Genomic DNA, 9,896 nt, shown 5'->3' with positions numbered 1-9,896 from the left:
AATTTAAAGAAAACCCATTTTTTCTAAGCAGAGTAGTGTTTTTACAGTAGAGACATAACCTTATTAGAAGTTAGTCCATTTGCTTTCTATTTTAGTCTTCATAATTGTGTGAATTGGTCATGATTTCTACCTATTTATCTTTGTAAATTCAGCTTTGTGTTTAGGTCTGTATTTACTGACTCACGATTTCAGTGCCTGAGACTGTGCAGAACTTTCATTTTAAAATCCCAAGTTTTAAGTTAATTTCTCATATCTGATAAAACAGGAATGTTTTTGTTGCCCCAAATGATCTAAAATAGAGACCATATGGGTGTGGGGAATGTTTTTTCTGATTTTGCAGCATGTACTTACCATTCACATTCAATGTTTGCAAAGGTGGCTTCCAGGGTAGGAAGCCTGGTAAGTAGCTTTATGTAGAATAGTCTGTTTCATGGCAAAAAGTCTAATCCCTTTTAGATAGTCTCCTACCTACCTTCATCTGTATTACTACTGATGCCATCCATACCCCATCCCAGCTTTCCTAGTTGGAATATATACATAAATATATATATATGGCTGCTTGTTTTACCAACCTAATAATTTTTCTGTTTTAAGTATCTTCTATGTACAGTCTTACTGGTCAATTATGCTTGTACATTTTTGTTGGTTAAATATTTTCTATTTAAAAGAGAAACAGAAATCTAACAAGATTGGACCTCTTAGACTTTGTTTTTTATTAACAGTAGTCATATTATTCAAGGATTGAATAGTAGCCTTTCTGAATGAAGGAAGTTCAGGGCTTTTTTACCATTTTCCAAGTTCTTCAGTTTGGTGTGAATCTTTTCTGGCTAATTATGCTGGCTAATAACTGAAATTTTCTGTTAGAATGTCATAAATCAGTTCTGCTGAAAATGGATCCTAGCCACCTTATTTACATTTCGCACAAAATCCTAAGGTGGTAGGGAGTCCTTTTTCGATAGTGCTAAAAAAAAAATTGAGTTGAAAAATCAGTTAGCGATCCCTTTTGTCAAAAGGAACCACAATTAAAGATATTAATTTGTAATTTTAAGAGTAGTTCTTAAATAGATGATGGTTCTGTTAGGGGTGTTTTAGGTGTAGTCCTTGTGTGGCTGAAAGCAGAACCTGAACTTGTCAGAATTTCATTTTCTGATGGAGGTGCTACACAAATAGGCTGAATAACTGTTGTGGCAGTTGCACATTCCCCTGAGATCTGGAGCCTTGAATGGAGCAGTTGATGGCTTTGTAGCACCTTCTGTGCCCCACTGTGCCTGTGCCCTCGTACACACCTGGGGTGGTGCTGACAGTCACATCCTCCGCACCTGGGGGCAGGGTGACTTCACCTCTACCCAACTGGGGTGCGGGAGAGGTGGGACATTCAGTCGATTGGCAGGGTCCTCAACAAAGGAGGTGCCCAGAGAAATGGAGAAGCTTCTGGGCCGTGCTGTAATGCCCACAGCCAGATCTGACCAGGCTATAAAATGAGGTCCCCTTTGAGTGATCTTGAAACAGTGGGACTGTGAACTGGAGCTCTCCCCTTAGACTGGGACGCTGTCTAAGGAGACTTCCCGGGACTGAGAGTGCCTCACCTCCTCCTGTGGTGAGTGGTTATTTACTGGATATATCCTTGAATGAGTCCTTGCCTAACCCAGGCAAATGTGAGCCCTCGCCTAACCCAGGCAAGTGATTATTTCTGCTGGGTACCCTGGAGTAAGAGGCCTCTGGTTTTTGTTTCTTGCAAGTGTATGAGTACACGTTGTGGATCCTTATTACTGTTATGTTGTCATACCCCAATATTCTCTTCAACTGATATTTAAACCTGTATTTTATGTTGTTGGAGTGCTAAATAATTGTATAAACCCTGTTTCTATTTGGTTTATTTGCTACACTTTTCTGGGTGCAACCATGACAACTGTTTTTAAAGATATGTAATTAATATCTTAAAAGGCTGAAGGAAATGAAACTTGGTAAAGCTCGTGTCTATTTTGTACCATGATGCTATTGATAAGTGGCTGCAATGAAGCAAATTGCAAAAAATATTTACAGCTGAAAAAACCAAAACCAAAACCAACCATGTTCCATTTCTGCTGAAACATTACTGGCTCTGCTAGCTGCGTTGTCTGGGAAACTTTTTTTTTAAACTCAGATTTCACAGATTCTTTTGAAAATCAGTAGTACAGGCACAGTCAAATCTAGAAAATGAGTCAGGATAAGGTAATAAAATACAGACATATTTTTATTTTAAAGCACAATGCTAATAAATTTGTTCTGAGATTATTACTTCAGAATATGCTAATGATATGCTAAGATATTTTCTCTTGTTTAAATATTACATACAGAAGTATGTTGAAACAGTCAAGGCACACAAATCCTAAGAGATAATTAAGAATCGCTCATTCCTATACTGCATCTGTATGTTTCCCTTTTGGTCAACAGAAGGATCTGTGTTGCCTGAAACACTCTTTACTATGCTGAAATATTTTTACTGATTTTAGGAAACTAGTCTGAGATCCTGTTATATTCTAGGGATGTGTCTCACATGATTTAGGTGATTTAGGTCAGAGAGTGTTGTGGGGTTTTTGGTGTTTTGTTTGTTTGTTTTGTCTTAACTAATTTTTATTTCCCCAAAGAGCAGACGTGTTTCAGAATGTAAGCTGTATATAGATGTCATTCCTCCTCTATTCAGATCAGTTACCACCATTTTTTTCATATGCCACAAAGTAATGGCAAAGTTGAAACATATTTGTCTCAATCAGACTTTGGTAGTTACAAGGCAGAGAAGTTCTGCAATTGTAGCTGTACTAGGGAATGACAGAGAAGCATTAAAAAGATTGTTTTCCATATTTGTGAATTGGACATCTGTGTGAGACTTCGTGCCTTCCATTTTAATTATAATCTTGATAAGAATATACAACATTGCATCTACTGAGATTAGAAAGTTGGAGTTTCAGTGTGAGAACAGAAAAATGCAGTAAGTTTCTATCTTTCCACATCAAGCTACAAATAAATTCTAGAGAAGCTACCAACTACAAAAGAAAAAACATGGAATTACCCCAAAGTGTCATGGAAGTCTTGTCTTAAACCATTAGTATGTTTATAAATATGTAAAGGGTGAGTGTCACGAGGATGGAGCCAGGCTCTTCTCAGTGACAACCAATGATAAGACAAGGGGCAGTGGGTGCAAGCTGGAACACAAGAGGTTCCACTCAAATTTGAGAAGAAACTTCTTCTCAGTGAGGGTGACAGAACACTGGAACAGGCTGGTATGTGTTCTGTCAGACAGCAGAAAGCCTAGTCCTGGGTCAGTTACCTTAACTTTGCCTAGCGATGACAGCTCAGCTTTTGCCCTAAGAAGGCAGCAAACACGAGAGCTAGTTTCAGAGGGAGAAAGCGGTGCTCATCTCCAGGAACTCGAGCCAGACCTAAAGTGCTGTAAAGGTGGGACAAAGACCCTGGAAACCATCTTGATATTTACAGGGAAATTTGTGGGGTGAAGGGAGCATTTTTCATGAGTTGGTCGTCTTGGCGATTTCGTTCTGATGTACGGTTGTGTTGCAGTCACAGTTCATGAAACTCCCAACAGGCAGCTTCTTGGGTGCATTGAAACTTGAGCTACAGTTTTAACTTCCTACCCTGTTATGCTTGGACCAGCTAACAATCCAACTGTGGATTTTTCTTTGGTGTTTTTTTGTTTTGTTTGTATGGGGGTTGGGTTGGTTTGGTTTGTGTGTGTTTTTTGTTTTTATGCTGTTCATTCTAGTACAATGTAGCTTCGTAATTTGTGATATTCTAATGAAATAATTATCTTCTTGAGGCCTTGAAGAGGTGCATGTAGCATGCTGCGGGTGTTTGAAAAGGAAATGCTGCAGATAGAGGCTTTTGGTATAGGCATGCTCTCTAAAAAGGCAGTTTGCACCAAGTCTTCTGTTAAAACTTCAGTCTCTCTGCTTGCTGAGGCAAACAGGACAGCTTTACCTCTTTGTAGACCTGTTGAGGAGGGTCACTTTCATTCTTGAAATGGAAGAATCTTTGAACTCTTGCCTGGAAATTGTATAGTGGTTGGGATGTTGCATTCTATTAATGCTTGCATTCTTCAATTTAATAATTTTCCATTTTTTAAAAATGCAATTAATTTCTATCTGAACACATCAATGCCCTGTCTAGGATATTCTGGAGTAATTCTGCCTTTTCTAACAGCTCTCGTTTTCCTAAAATGACTCTGAGCTCTGGTCTCACCTTCAAACCTTTGGTCACCTAGAAATGAAGATCACTATAAGTATGCAACAATTATTTTATTAGTTAATACAAATCATAACTGGCTGAGACTACGATGCTAAGCAGTAGTGCTCATCACCCAGATGTATGCACTCTATGAATGTCTGATGCCTAGGCTGGTACTTTATTCCTTCAAACTGAGTTCTTCACATGAACTTCAATACCCATCCTTTCTCCTATCTCGTTCTTCATATGACCATCAATTTCAGTCCTTTTTCCCAACTCCTTTCCCTCTGTAGAACCAAGACCTGCATGGCATGCATGCTATTATTACGTACATTTTTCTGGGGTACAAAAATTCTATGAAGTGGTTTCAGACTGGTTTTCCACACTCTAAATGTATTTATACACAATACACCTTGAAATCTGTAATTACTGTCAAACTCCTAGCCAAGTATATATTTAATAATCCTTAATACCAGATGAAATATTTGGAAATGACTATTTCAGTTACTTTTTTCCTTTAGCTTGTCTACGTGTCTCCTGCCAGAGCATATATTCAAGTGATTTGAAGGTAAACTTCACTCCTGCTAAAACTGGCAGGAGTTCTGTCTGCAGTTCCCAGATGGGCTAAGGCTCTATCCTTCATCTATTAAGTCATAAACTTGAGACTCTTGTTTTGAGTAATTTGGAACTGAAGGTAAACATATGGTCCAGAGGGACCTGGACAGACCAGAGAATTGGGATGGAGAGAATATCATCAAGTTCAAAAAAGGGACATGCAAAATCCTGCATCTGCTTTACACAGAGGGGCCTGTGGGTATTGGGGACAAAAAAAACAAACCATGAGCCAACAATGTGCCTTTATGGCGAAAGCAGCCAACAGCATCCTGCCCTGCAGAGCATTGTCAGTAGTTCAAAGATGGTGATACTTCCTCTCTACTCAGCAGTGGCTAGACCACATCTGGAGTGCTGGGTTCAGTTCTGGGTTCCCCAGTATGAGAAAGTTATGGACTGACTTACAATAAGTCCACTGCAGGGCCACAAAAATGATTAAGAACTGGAGCATTTGATGTATGAGAGGCTGAGAGAGCTGGGACTGTGCCGCCTGGAGATGAGAAGACTCAGGAAGATCTTATCAATTTGTTTAAATACCTGATAGCAAGGAATGCAGAAGACAGAGCCTCGTTCTTTTCAGTGGTGCCCAGTGACAAGACCAGAGGGAATGGGCACAGACTGAAACTCAGGAGGGTTCATCTGAACGTCAGGAAACACTTTACTGTGAGAATGACCATGCACTAGGACAGGTTGCCCAGAGATGTTTTGGAGTCTTCTTCCTCGTGGATATTCAAAAGTCATCTGGACATGGCCCTGTGCAACCAGTTCTATCCTACCCTGCTTGAGTAGGAGGGTTAGAAAACATGATCTTCAGAGGCCTCCTCTAATCAGTGGCTCTGTGATTCTTTGACTTACTGTAGGACCAGTATTTCATATAAATATTAACATTCTTGACAGTGCATTGTGCACTTTTATAAAAGAAGTATAAATAGAAAAAAGTTATATTTCGCATGTCTAGTATTAAGAATTGTTTGTGTTCAAAACTCATTCTGAATTCAGTCCTGGCGTTTCATTCTGTGCTAAGCTGCCATAAAAATCCATGACCTTGCTGACTGCAACATAACAAATACTGTCTTTTTACTATCGTTGTACTTTTGGTGTTAGATGATGGAACACATTACCTATTATTTATTTTCCATCCCCCAGAACTTTATGAATATTTAACCTTTCAGACTAGAAGTTTATGTCCAACTTCTTTGGAAAAACTATGTAGAAAATAACTCAGCTGTTCAAGACACCATTGACCTGAAGTGCAGACAGTGTTATAATATGTAAAGAAGCGGCCCCATTTGAGTATATGAGTTATCTGAATGAGACGCTTTTTAAGTGTGCCTTGTAGCTATGTCTGCTAGATTAGGAATGAATTCTTGTCATTTTTTGCCAAAATGCCGGAGCTGGACGATTTCTCTGAATGCATAGACCTTGTAGTGTTTCTTGTACTTGAAGGTGACTTTGGTTCAGTGACTGCTACCTTCAGTTCTTCTCTTCACAGATCTTTCACTCAAATGGACTTCACACCACACATTTTAAAGGATGGAACGGCTATTTCTCTCTCCTCTAAAGCTCCATGTTAAATGTATAAACATTCCATGTATTTAACTCCTTAGTGTTTAATCCAATTTATAATTTTAACTTTGAAATGAAGAGTTAGGCATACATTATATGCAATAAGGAGTATACTTTTAAGATTCTTAAAATAGGAAATTTGGAGTGCTTCTGATGAGATAGTTTCACTGGAAAAGAAATAAGTTACATATTTACATCCACGATTAGAATTTGATTTACTGACTTTGGAAACCTAAATATGTATGACTGCAGATGCAGTCAGTTCCCAGTTTAGGTAGAGGAGGAGGGAAGGCAGCTGTTTAAATAAAAGAAAAAAAATCCAAATAAAAAAAAATTTAAAATGTCCAAATAATAAAAAAATTTCCTTGATTGTCCTCTTCAAATGCTCAAGCACAGTCTGTGTATTCCTCTGGAAGTCAAGTTTCACTTTTTCTAAGTGTGTTAGCCAGCACTTTCACCAAAAGGGATCAAATGCTCAGATCAATTTATTAAATTAAAATTATTTGGCATCTTTACTGATGGAATAAGGAAGCACTTTAGAAGAGGCTAGTGATGAAGTTGAAGCCGAATCCATCTAGCAGTATGTAACCACTTCATAATGTCCAGGCCTGAATGTCAACTGTATGACTTACTGTCTCCTTTTAAGTGAACAGAGTTTAGTCACTTTTTATAACTACTGCACAATTAATGTATAAGGCTGTAACCTCTGTCATTTTATTCTATGAACTGTTTCCTTTTACATAATACATTTGCAGTGGTAAGCAAATTTGAAATATGATATTCATCTTGCAATATTTGACTGGGGAAAGAAAAATTCAACAATTTAAATCATTTGTCAAAGTATTAATTTCCTTCAAGTCACACATACATAACTCTACCAAAGCAGCACTTCCTCAAGTACTTCATTATTATGCAAATTATGATAAGCTATTTCTGTGCAGCTTATTTCTATTGTTGTTATTTACATAGATTCCATAAGTATTCTAAGCACTTTAAAACAAGTTTAAAAGACACTTTTTAAATCCAAACATTTTATGCTACAATCTTAGATATGGCACATAACCAGTAAGGATAAGCCCTACAGCAGTAAAATTAAATCCTGACATGTAGATAGGCTACATAGATTATTTCAGTAATTATTTTTTCTTCAGAAAACATGTAAGTTACAACTTTCAAAAACACATTAAGTATTTTCATTCTATGAGGAGATGCATGTACTTAATATGCATTATGTGAGTGGCATAGCTGGCTAAATAGCTAAGAGTGGAAGAAGCTGCAGGGATTTGTAAACGTGGGGGGTATGTGAGGAGTTAGAAATAAGGTCAGACAGTGCACTGGGAGCATGTGAGGAATTCCTCTCTGACAAACTCTTCTTTAAATCTGTCATTACAGTAGATAGATACTGTATTACAGAACTGCATTTGTAAAGGAAAGAAGCTGTCTTAACCTAGGTAAAAACAAAATTCCAACTGTGTCCTTGTGTTTGAAGCAAAAAACCAAAACCACCAACCAACCAAAAGCAACCAACAACAAGCCCCCAAGGCCCCTCCCTACCCCCCTATCACTCATGCTCATACCTTAGTTACAACTGCACACACCTTGTTTTTCATGTCATTTTCCTTCCAATGCCGCTGAAAGTTCTTATTAGTGACATATCTTCATATTCTTGATTAAACTCATTATTAATTGCTCTGGATGGCTGGTCATAAGTCCATTCACTTGGCAGGATAGTACTGCTGTCTGTATTTCTTGTCTCATTCTTGCACTTTTTACAGCACTGGTGAATCTGTTGCAATATTCCACAGAAGATATTGTTAAGCAGTAAACATGTTTTAATTAGATACCCCATCTTTTTAGAGAACGTATCCCTAACTGGGACAGCAATTCAGCATTTATTCTGATTTTTTGTTTATGCATATCACAGTGAAAATGAAATGTGAAAATACTGATTTTAACTACACCTTCATGAACTGACAGACTGTTCATTATTATCATTCTTAATAAATGTTAGCGATATGTAAGGTAAGGTGCTAATAACTATGTAGTTCTTGTTTTATAGCTTATCTGGTTCTAACTTAATAAGTGGAATATGGTCAGATGTGGGCTGTTATGATACAGCAGAAAACTTATGGTACATTTTGGTTTAAAATAAGAGTAAGAACTATTCTAGCGTATTAGATTTTATATACTGAATTCTAAGCCTTTACAGGTTGTTTCATATAATACCCAAGAAATAAGCAGAAAGCATCTGACTGTATACCAGTGATTCCATTTAATACTTCTGTAATTCCCAGTGCTATCTTTGAAGATGTATGTGTGCTGTTAGTTTAGAAGAAATAGAGTGTGAGAGAGTGGGGACAGACATTTTCATTCGCTCTTTATTGTTATGTAGCACAAACAAATATTTTTGAGACTGGATGAGATGGATGTTTTGGGGAGAATCTCCAAGTGACCGCTGTAATGGTTTCTCCATAAAACAGACAAAACTGTCACACAGATGTCATTGGGATGGTATGTTGCTCTGCTCTACTCTGGACTTGGAAGCACAGGAAAAGTTTGGCAGAAGTAAGAAGGGAAGAGCTGAGAGGACTTTTAGAGTCAGAAAAAGCAGGTCAGACCTCGAGGTTAAGAGCTCCATACAGAAGCTCCCTAAAGGACTTAACCAGCCATGACACGCTCGATTTAAGCAGTGGCCTGTAAGGGCCAAAGGGCCTTTTGAGTCATCTAGTCCCACTTTAATTAGTTTACGCTCCAATTTTGACACAATGTACATTTTCATGAGAGGAAACATTTGTCATTTAGTAAAAAAAATGACCTTTAAAAGTTATAAACTTCCTGACTTTATAAATTTCACTGTCAGTCTGTGTGGTGGGTTGAGCCCACAGAGCTGCTCCCTCGCTTGCTCACTCTTCCATCCCCAGTGGGACTTGAGGAAGAATACGAAGAAACAGAAGTGAAAAACCTCATGGGTCAAGATAGAGACAATTTAATAGGTGAAGGAGAAAGAGGAAAAAAAGAAACCAAACAAGACAACAAAAAAACAAGTGATGCAGAAGAAATCACTCATAACCTCCAGCCAATGGACCAATGCCCAGCCAGTCTCAGAGCAATGGTCACCTCGGAAGCAAAAAACCTCCTTTGTTCTTCTTCCACTCCAGCTTTTATTGCTGAATGTGACATTATATGGTATGGGACATCCCTTTGGTCAGTTGGGGTCAGCTATCCCGGCTATGTCCTCTCCCAGTTTCTTGTCCACCCTAGCCTACTCGCTGGGGCAGCAGAATGAGAAGAAAAAGGCCATTCAGCCACTGTTCAGCCAAAACACTGATATAATATCAACACTGTTTTAACTACAAATTCAAAACACAACCCTATGGGGGCTGCATCCCAGCCAGACCCAAGCAGGGTTTCCTACTGCTTGCTAGTTGTGCTCACAGTGACTCGTTTTAGGAGAGAGTAGGTTGGCTCTCTTTTTATATTCAGATGTGAAATGGCTTCTG

This window comes from Caloenas nicobarica, chromosome 1, assembly GCF_036013445.1.
Source record: "Caloenas nicobarica isolate bCalNic1 chromosome 1, bCalNic1.hap1, whole genome shotgun sequence".
NCBI lineage: Eukaryota > Metazoa > Chordata > Aves > Columbiformes > Columbidae > Caloenas > Caloenas nicobarica.
Note: the sequence above shows the minus strand (reverse complement) of the source record.